Raw genomic sequence first — 9,841 nt, 5'->3', positions numbered from 1 at the left:
GAAAGGTGTTCTGGGCGAGACCTAACAACGTTATTCAGGTTACGGAGTGTAACATTTAGTGCATGTATTTACCTATAAATCAAAGACCTTTTAAATTTACGTTCCTTGAGACAAGCTTTTTTCTAAATAAAACGAAAATCTGTAAAATATCAAAAAATAACACCACACTAAATATGCATTACTCTGATATACGTATATCAATAACAATATATTAGCACTGACATTCAGAATGTCACTGCATATAACAATTTGGTATAACCTCATTTATGAATTTGTGTTAGGCGATCCGTAGCGACAATCAAAACGGCTATTAAGCTGTTTCAAAATTTCACATTACAATGTAATATAGGATGTCTATAAAGTCTTAAAATATTTTAAAGTTGTAAAGGGAATTTAGCGATACCATATATTGTTTTGGCCTTCACAGATTACATGGAGATGTTGAATAAAGTAAAAATACTTAAACAAATATTGATTGAAAAACAACAAACCTGAATTAAATATATTGAGAAGTGACTTCATAACAAAATGGAAATTGTGAAGGGACTTTATTGACATCCTATATTATATAAGCCTATATTTCTGTATCCTTGAGTGTCAGACAGCAAGACTTTTGAATCACGTAAAATAGTTAATATCTTCACCCCTGCTGCAGCATCCTTGCTCCTTATAAGCAGATCCACTGGCGCAAAGGCACAGATGTAGGATAAGGAATTAGTATCGCATTATCTCATCTAATATCCATATCAAATTGTACACTCTTGCGACTCAAATCTAAGATGCGGCTCTTTCTTTTCAGAGCTTTGGCTCTCATGAATCAAAGTGGTTACGGCAGTATTTTGTTAGAAGCAATAGGGATTCAATGAAAAGAGAGGCATGAGGCCAAATACTCCTCATTAATTACACATAACCGCGGTTCCCAAAGTCGCATTTGAGGTAATTCAAGTCTGTCTGTTTTAGCGCTAGCATCTGATAACTATATTAAATGTTATACTAGCTAATAGTAATTCCAGACCAAAATTTGCTAGGATACATAACGCAACTACTCTCACAGACAAATGACCTACTAAATTTATACGCGATTTCTAATTCATCTACTTCAAAAACGATGACAGTCTCTTTGTGTTTACCTATATGACGTCATCGCCGCTATCCGAGCGTGACAAAATCAAATTAAAATTACTGCAATGAGAAATGAATTACTGGAAAACTCTAATTACATTCTATTGTTTACATTGATACAATCACGAGCGCTATCCAGACGTGAGAAAATTCTAAACATCAAAAATAGACCTTAGTCAAGTAACATCCATTCCCAGACAAAATGTGAAAAGTAACAAAATCAAACAATTTTTTACATCAGGGCTTGTTACTTTTATGAGTGGGCCAGGGTTACAGATAATACTATTTATTATTGGAACGGAGACTCAAAACAATATGAGTAACAATGAATAATAACAGTTTATTCACAACAGCTAGGCTAATGTTTATATATTGATAAGCAGGTTTTTTCATCAATATTTTCACCATAAATTTATATCCATGAAAACTATAGTCCTAATTTCATCATGACACGAATGGGCCCGATTAAACACTTCGGCGGGCCGGATCCAGCCCGCGGGCCGTAATTTGCCCACTCCCGCCCTAGAGGGTTCATGAACCGCTGACTAGGAACTCTGACATATAATATTGTAGATACTTACATACCTGATGTCCATCTTCTTCCGACAACGCTTTACAATCTCCGTGGGTTAGTTGATATATCCCAGTTTTACCTGCTTGGCGCTCATACTATCCAATAAGTTGCGAAGAAAGTTAAAACTGATCTGCGATAATCGTATTGTATGCTTATTAGCAAAACAACAATATCATCTGCATAAAAAATGAACACCATAACAAAGACAATATATCCCAAACGTTTAAATTAACTCGGCAAATTGCAAGGTAATTCCAAAAAGTGCAAGTTTTGGGCCTTTTTTGCTTCACACTGGTAGTACGTGTAATAACTGTATTTTTCACATCTGTAGTGGCGTTCTAATGCAATCTCGTTTGCGAGCTTTCAATTAGAATGAAAATATTACTGATAAAAGAGAGCCCCTGATGATTTTCTAAGGGCTTTATCTGGGCGTCAATTGATCCACAGATGGTATACAAAGCTGTCCACAACGCAGACATGCGTAAATTATCATAGGAATTTCATTGACAAGCAGGCGATGGTTAACTTTTAAAATGTAATAATGCGAACTGACATTTATCAGAACATAACTACGAATCCCACCCTCAATTTTTGCAACAGTTCAAGTTAAAATAAACAGCAAAATGAAACAACAGCAAAGCAGCAGAAAAGTAGTGAAAAATCAAATACAGACGAAAAGTCATTTATTATCATTTAAATTCACCATTTGTCTTTAAGTGTACATAATTACGTAATGTTACGTCGGTACATATTTTTTACACCCCTCCATTTTGCTCCTTAATACCGCTAAAAGTATATAAGAGCTTTTTCAAACAAAAGAGGTGCCAATATATCTACAAGATACAATACATCTATCAAGATAACTAAAGTGTCTGCAGCGCAGAAAGTTTTGCGAAAAAACCTGTTTCGGAAATAGAAATTTCGATGAAATGCGTAATCGTTTAAATTGCCAGACAAAAAAAACACATAATCCAGCGCAACTACCAAAATCTGAGTTCCTTACAGCAGTTAAAGTTTAACAAACCAGCTGAACAAAATACCAGCAGGAAAGTGGTAAACAAACTAACACGAGTTTACACTCCTAAAATAGCATAGTCTTAACACCTCCTTCGAATAAGTTCAACCCTTCAAACTCAAGGGTTCTTTGAGCGGCTCAAATACAAAGACACGGGGTGTTAGGGAAGCATTCCCGTGTTCTGGAAATGCCAAGAGACTCTCGATTCATGGAGGGTTCTCGACCATAAGTCCTGGTATTATAAAATAAGCTTAGATTGCCTATAGCTATGTTGTTATTTATTACACTGTATTTGTGGAATTTTTTAAAATTTGTTGCGAAAATTACTATTAATGAGAAATTCATTATCTCTAGGATCTTAGAGCTGGCGTGATAGGCCTGATACAGAATATTTATTGAAGGGTTCTCATTCATAAGTCCTGGTATTATAAAATACGCTTAGATTGCCAATCGTTTTGGTGCAACTTATTGCACTGTATTTGGGGAATTTTTGCGGAAATTACTATTAATAAGAAATTTATACGCGCGATGGTCTTACTCTAAAATCTGGCGTGATACACAAGGAGAGTTCTCGACCATAGGTCCTGGTATTATAAAATAAGCTTAAATTGCTTATAGCTATGTTGTTATTTATTTCACTGTTCCGGGAAATATTTTAGAAATTTTGCGGACATAATTATTAATGAAAAGTTTATATGCGCAATGGTCAATATACCCTAGCTGGAACATATTAGCTCTTCAAGTGCCAGTTTAAAGTGTTTGCTTGCTCAGAGACTTGTTTGATTAGAGGTTTGAAATACTCCGTAAAAAGATAATCAGCTCACTACCGCCACTTCAGTCAGTGTTATAAATCAGCCAGACTAAATATGGAAACGAGCAGAAAGATACCAGTCCCTCATAGGTCAAAACATAGTCGCGTCTTCTACTTTGCTTTTTCGAGTCCATATTCAGAGAGAAATTGCAATTGCAAATATATTTTTTTCAGAGAAGTATGCGAACAAAATTGCAATAAAATTAATTTTTAGCTTAGTATTGTGGCCCCTACAACTCCTCTGTGGCCCCTTTGGAGGACACGGGCCCCCGCTCTGCGTCCTCGGTTAAAAACCATCGGGCTAGAATAATACCCCATTTTTCTCTGTTTATCTAGTAAGTTGTACAACACCTTTGCTAAACTAACTTGTTAAGATAAACAAAACCAAAGAAAACAGATCAGTAAATCGGTAGTGGGGCCATAATAGGATAGTACTTAGAAAATGGGGCGTAGCCAAGGAGGCGGGGGTGAGAGTCGGAGACCCTTTTGCGGGGAATGAAGGTCGGACACCCCTTTTCTGAAATGTAAAAAGTAAAAAAAGCATTTTCCTGCATCAAACATAGCAATTTCCGTAGCTTGAAATGCTTTTAGGGCCCGCAAGGCTCTTGGAACCTTGTTTTCCGTCTCACGACGGGGTCAGCTGGCTGTTACGGTCTTATTTGGCAATTGGATATTTCAGATGCTCTCCAACTCTGAAAACTCATGGCTTCGCCCCTGCCTGGCCATGTTTGGATTCACGCATTGACCTTGTAAATGACCTCTGTGTATTATAAACAAATTAAAATGAGTTAGGATAGGATTCCGTTAAGCGTACTTGTGACGTGTATTCACACTCCAAAAAATACAAAGTCCTCTTCATTGTCAAAACGTACTTGAAATCGCGTGCCATATTTGACCGCAAATATGACAAGTAGACAAAATCATAAATTAACTCAAAGCACGGGTTCATTTTATAATTGAAATCCAGCTGAAACTTTATAATAACTAACAATAGGGTGACACACTGTTAAGGCGACCGGTCACCCAAATGATCATCGCTTTTTAGATCTGTAAATTGAGAGGCCATAGGTCAAATATGAAGAGACTTTTGACACACTATACGGTGACAAAATATCACATGAAAGAATATTTTTGTAAACAAATTATTTGTAGGGCTCTTCATGTCCATTATTCTAGAGGGATTAATCTATCTTCAGTCAACATGAAACAATGTTATACAAATGTTACCCATGTTACGTTCCGATGTCCGCCATCTTGGTTTGCATACTTCGGGAGCACCAATATATGTAACTGAACGTATGTATAGTGCCCAATCTAAAGTCGCGAGTTTTTGATAAAAATTTTCACATACTTCAATGTTTTTTCGTAAGCTCGATGACCTATCTTAGTTTCCCAAAGTGCTCCATAGGGACCGCAGGGCTGAGATAACCTAGCTAGCTATTAGTTTATTTATTGAAATATAGAAGCAATAACGGCATTAACAAAATTTGACAATGGTAACGTCGAAATGTGGCAACAACGCAGCCCGATTCAAATAATTTGCGACTCTATTGGACAGTCATAGTTATAACCTTTTTAACGGACACGACGCTTTTAAAAGTTAAAACGAAAGCTGGGGTACCTAACTTGTTAAAATCGGCCAGAGCACTTTCGTACTTTTTTGGACTTGCGAGGAACCTTAGAGTGAACACTAGTGGGCTGGAACAGTAATAGTTGCCAGCACGTCCATTACAAACTTCAAACAACGACAACATTAATCGAAATCACGAACAATATAAAAATTTACCAGCTGTTTTGAAAGCAATGTCAGATCAAGGTCATCAATTAAAGTCACGCGCTAACTAAATCATCTGCTGTACATCAAAGCCTACTCTATGATTTTTATTGCCACAAGTTTGCCCCGCAAATCGATGCTGCGGCATAAATTGAAGCCGCGATCAATAGCAACTGACATCACGTCACATAGCAACTGAAATCACAAAACGAAGCAGTTCAAGTTAGGATTGATTTATTCTGCACGCGTCAATTCTGCAATACTTCCTTTGTCACTCCCAATATCACATTTTTATTTTCAGAATTTTAATAGGACGATTTACAGTTAAGTTGAACATTTATCGCCATTTTGAATTTAGACTTGAGACATTTGAAATCATTCAAGACAGGGGTGTGCAACTTTTAATACAGGAGGGTCAAATACAAATGACTGGTTGAAACCGCGGGCGCACCTATAATTAACACAGGCTTTCTAGTAGTTGCAGTCACAAAAATTTTGGTCAATGATCTTATGACACGCGTTACTCGCTTCGCACAAGCACTTGCAGCGCAAAAGGATTGTAATTATTTGCTCGTATTAGATTGAACTAATTAAAAAACTCGTTTCGCAGGCCGCACACCAATCAAAATTTGCCCTTCTATGCAGGCCGCACATTTTTTCTTTTGTGATACATTTGACTCGCGGGCCACAGGTTGCCCACCCCTGGTTTAAGGAATAATTCCTTACATTGCACTTGATTGACAGCAGAGCTAAGATCTGAAGCCCGTGGACGACCAGACCCAAGTCGGGCCTGAAATGTCAATCATTACGTTCGGGTCTGGTTTCTCTATCGCTGGCTTTTGTTTTTAAAAAGGGCGTTTCGGTCGTGTTTTGGCCACCAGAGACCGTGGTCTAAAAAAAAACAGAAGTTGCCTCAGCAACACGACACATACTGTACTGAACTCTTGACAATTCGAAGAACTCCTAGATAAAATATGAAATTTCGGGTTGGCTTCGGGCTCGGGCCTGCAAATCCAGTTAATTAGTCCGGCTCGAGTCGGATCGGGTTTAATACCCGCGGGCCTGGGTCGGAATTTATGAGCTCGATCTTATCTATAATTGACAGTACACATGCTATTATCTTATACAAACGTCGACCCTAGCGGCTTGTATAAAGTCGCCTACCAAAATATTTAAGAATCATTATTAAAATCAAAGGTGCTCCAGAAGTATGCGCACCAAGATGTCGCACAACCTGAATCCTAACCGGTACACACCTACTATGTTCAGGTTGTGCGCCATCTTGGTGCGCATACTTCTGGAGGTCCAAAGCAAAAGTAGAAGAATACAATTCTAATGTATTTATTGATAGCATTAAACGAGAAAAATTTTTGGGTTCACCAATGTTATGAAGTTTATAGAACTTCTATGCTCGATGGTTATATTGACTTAAAAATTCACAAAAAAAGTGACGTCAAATTATAAATCATGACGTCAGAATATAAAAAGATGACGTCATATTGCCATCTAAATTCTAGAGATAAGTAGGGCATAATATTCCAAGGTCAGATAGTAGCAAGATCAACAAAGTTACGCTTCACTGGAAGTCCTAAAACTAGGTAGAAGTTCAGAGCTATTTCCGTTAGTGTCAAGAAATTTTTATTGACGTCAAGAAAAACAAACGGCGGTCCAGCGGTCACAGCGTTGGGCTTACCTGAGTTGGTATTGCAGATTACACATCTTGGATTCAAAATAGGGGGGGGGGGGGGGGGGGGACTATTTCAAGCTATTCCAGGACCCGATTTGAACACATATAAAAAAAAAAAAAGAGGGTTATCATTAAAACGATTTCTGATTTTTTTTGACAAAAAAATCCAAGATCTGAAAATGCACGCTCAGCCTCCACTGACGTGGGTTTGATTGTTTATAGTGCGTACAATTTACGAAATGCACAGTAAAACCGTTTTAGAATAACAATACGTCACACATTTCTTCAAATCTTGAAATTTGGACTAAATTTGAATTTCTTTTTAGTTACTAAAACTGCAAACTAAAATGCAAATTAAGTACAATTCACGAATTGCAAAGTGATAACCGTTTTAGAATAACAATACGTCACTTATCAAATCTCGGGACTATATTCAAAATAACTTATTGGATTAAAAAAAAACGAATATCCCGGGATCGCAACACCAATTCAAACCCGACGCCATCACCTAATCCAGGGTGTGATAAATCGGGCATCAAAAAGAATCCAATAATATCTAAAAAGCAGCTCCTCACATATCCCCAGATATCAGCGACGGCTTCCGAGTAAAGGCGTGAACAAGGCTCGGCGGTGTGGTGCATCGTGCTACGCGTTAGAGATACGCTCGCCACCTGCGTGGGTTAGCAGGTTCGAATTCCACGCGGGGTTAATTATGTGCGAAAGAATCGCTGGAATTCTCGCCGCCATAGGGTAGTTCACGTAACCGCGGGTCGGTTCCGGCTCCTTTCACCATCAAGTCCATCCATGCTTCCGAAAACAAATAACTGGCCAACTAACCCTATATGATTCCTCTCCCCCGGGATAAATATGTGAATCTTATCCTCCTATTCTATGCCAAGTTTCGTAAAAACGGGCGTGTTATAGTCAGACCAGTTGACATCATGTTGTGGCGAAATAAGAATTCAAACAACGTCAAGTCTAACCGACAATCTTTCTATAGCAGCTCAGCGGTGATGTCAAATTCAAGTTGTTTAAATAAGTAGCACTCGGACGTCGCGGATTGTACTTGAGCCACTTCAAAAGCAATTTGATATCAAAACGTGAATTTTTTGCTACTCTATACAAAATCATGTGAAATCCATAGATGTCGCTGACGAGTTTAGCATCCACCATCTTTGGTCCAAAATGAGCGATTTCAAACCGTTGCGAATCAAAGATCGATTTCGAATGACTTTTATTAATTACTTCGAAACCGTGAAAAGTAAACAAACGAAACCAATACATTGAAACTCATAACGAGGTCCTTCAACAACATTTTTCGAATTATCAGCAACCATGGTGGCAATTTGACAGAATTTTACAATAGATTCCGATATTTTTTTTTCTTCGTACAAAACCAATATACGATATGAAATAAATAAAAGACATGTGGCAATTTACAAAAACGGATATCGGCTTGTTGCAGTTGAGAAGGGGTCGTGAAAGACTCGAGGAGAATCTAGTCAACGAAAATACCAAGGCTTCTTGACCGGTTACCGCTACAGGTTCAATATAAACAAACATTCAATCGTTTTAAATTCTTCAGTAGTTAATAAATGTATTACCGTTTTGTGTGAAAACTAATAATTGAACAAATAAGTTTGATTCAATGAATATTAATTCCAACTAATTATGACTTCACTATTACGTTAAAAATTTTAATTTGACGTGTCGTTATTTTTTAAACTAACTGCAATATCTAACATCAATTCGATTCAATATGCCTGCCGTAATAATTTTAAAGTTTTATATTGTTTCTGGGACAAAAAAGACGGAACACTATTCTCTTTAATACTCAATTACTCCATTCTTGAACGATTAACTGAAAACGGAATTTACCCGGTTTGCTATCACGAGTAATCGTCGTATTACGTCATTATACAAAAAAAATTCTCACTAACACTATTTCCTACGCCCTGCGTGCTAATAACATAAATTCTACTTCACATACACACACTGAGTTTTTCAAAGTTTTATATTGTTATCCAGAACCTAACACAGATTTCTATTTAATCTAAACCCCATGTCGTAAATAACCAGGACGTCCGAGAAGACCGCTATTTAACTCGCTGCATGCTCAAAATTATCTATTCATACAAAATCTCAACACGTGAAGACTACTTTACACACGCGAATGGATTAGCGATTGTGATAGTATAATCCCATATATTTGATTAATACGTCACAATACAAACCAAGGATATGTCACCTTCTTGTCAGACTAACGCGCGATTTTTAAATATTCCAGCGGTGAAGTCACCATAATAAATGTGTTTTTGATATTTAAAGCAAATTTATATTTCTTAATGCTACGCAGGGGGTAGCTCGCTTAGGAATCAGAGTATGGTTTGTCATTAAAGTGCCGGGTTATGTCGAATAGCCTGTGTTGAATGACATGTACTGGGCTTGTTGTCTTGATGGTGGTGCCGGTAACTGAGGGGGATCGTGTCATCTGAACAAATACCTTAAACTCGTACTGAAATAACAGCCAATAAGATTTATATTTGGTTGACAATGACCCGACCTAACTCGTGACTTTGAGGAGACGTCTACGCAATACACTCAAAAAGTCTATAGGAAGTCTAAAGGAATAATTGGTTTTATGAAATTAGAAATTTTACTTTCAAAGTATTTAATCGTTTTACAACCGTTTCGAGAGAAGGGACCATAAGCTAACCATCGCGACTTGGATCAACAAATAACACGGCCTCTTTGTTTACCTAATTCTATTCATTATCACATCAGGGGCGGGCTGGTGACAAGCACGTTCAGTAATAATAACATTGTAAAAACAGTACGTCTACTACCCAATTATCAAC

Source organism: Styela clava, chromosome 4 (assembly GCF_964204865.1).
Source record: "Styela clava chromosome 4, kaStyClav1.hap1.2, whole genome shotgun sequence".
In the NCBI taxonomy this organism is placed as follows: Eukaryota; Metazoa; Chordata; class Ascidiacea; order Stolidobranchia; family Styelidae; genus Styela; species Styela clava.
The sequence above is the reverse complement of the archived record's forward strand: the minus strand, read 5'-3'. Positions refer to the sequence as shown.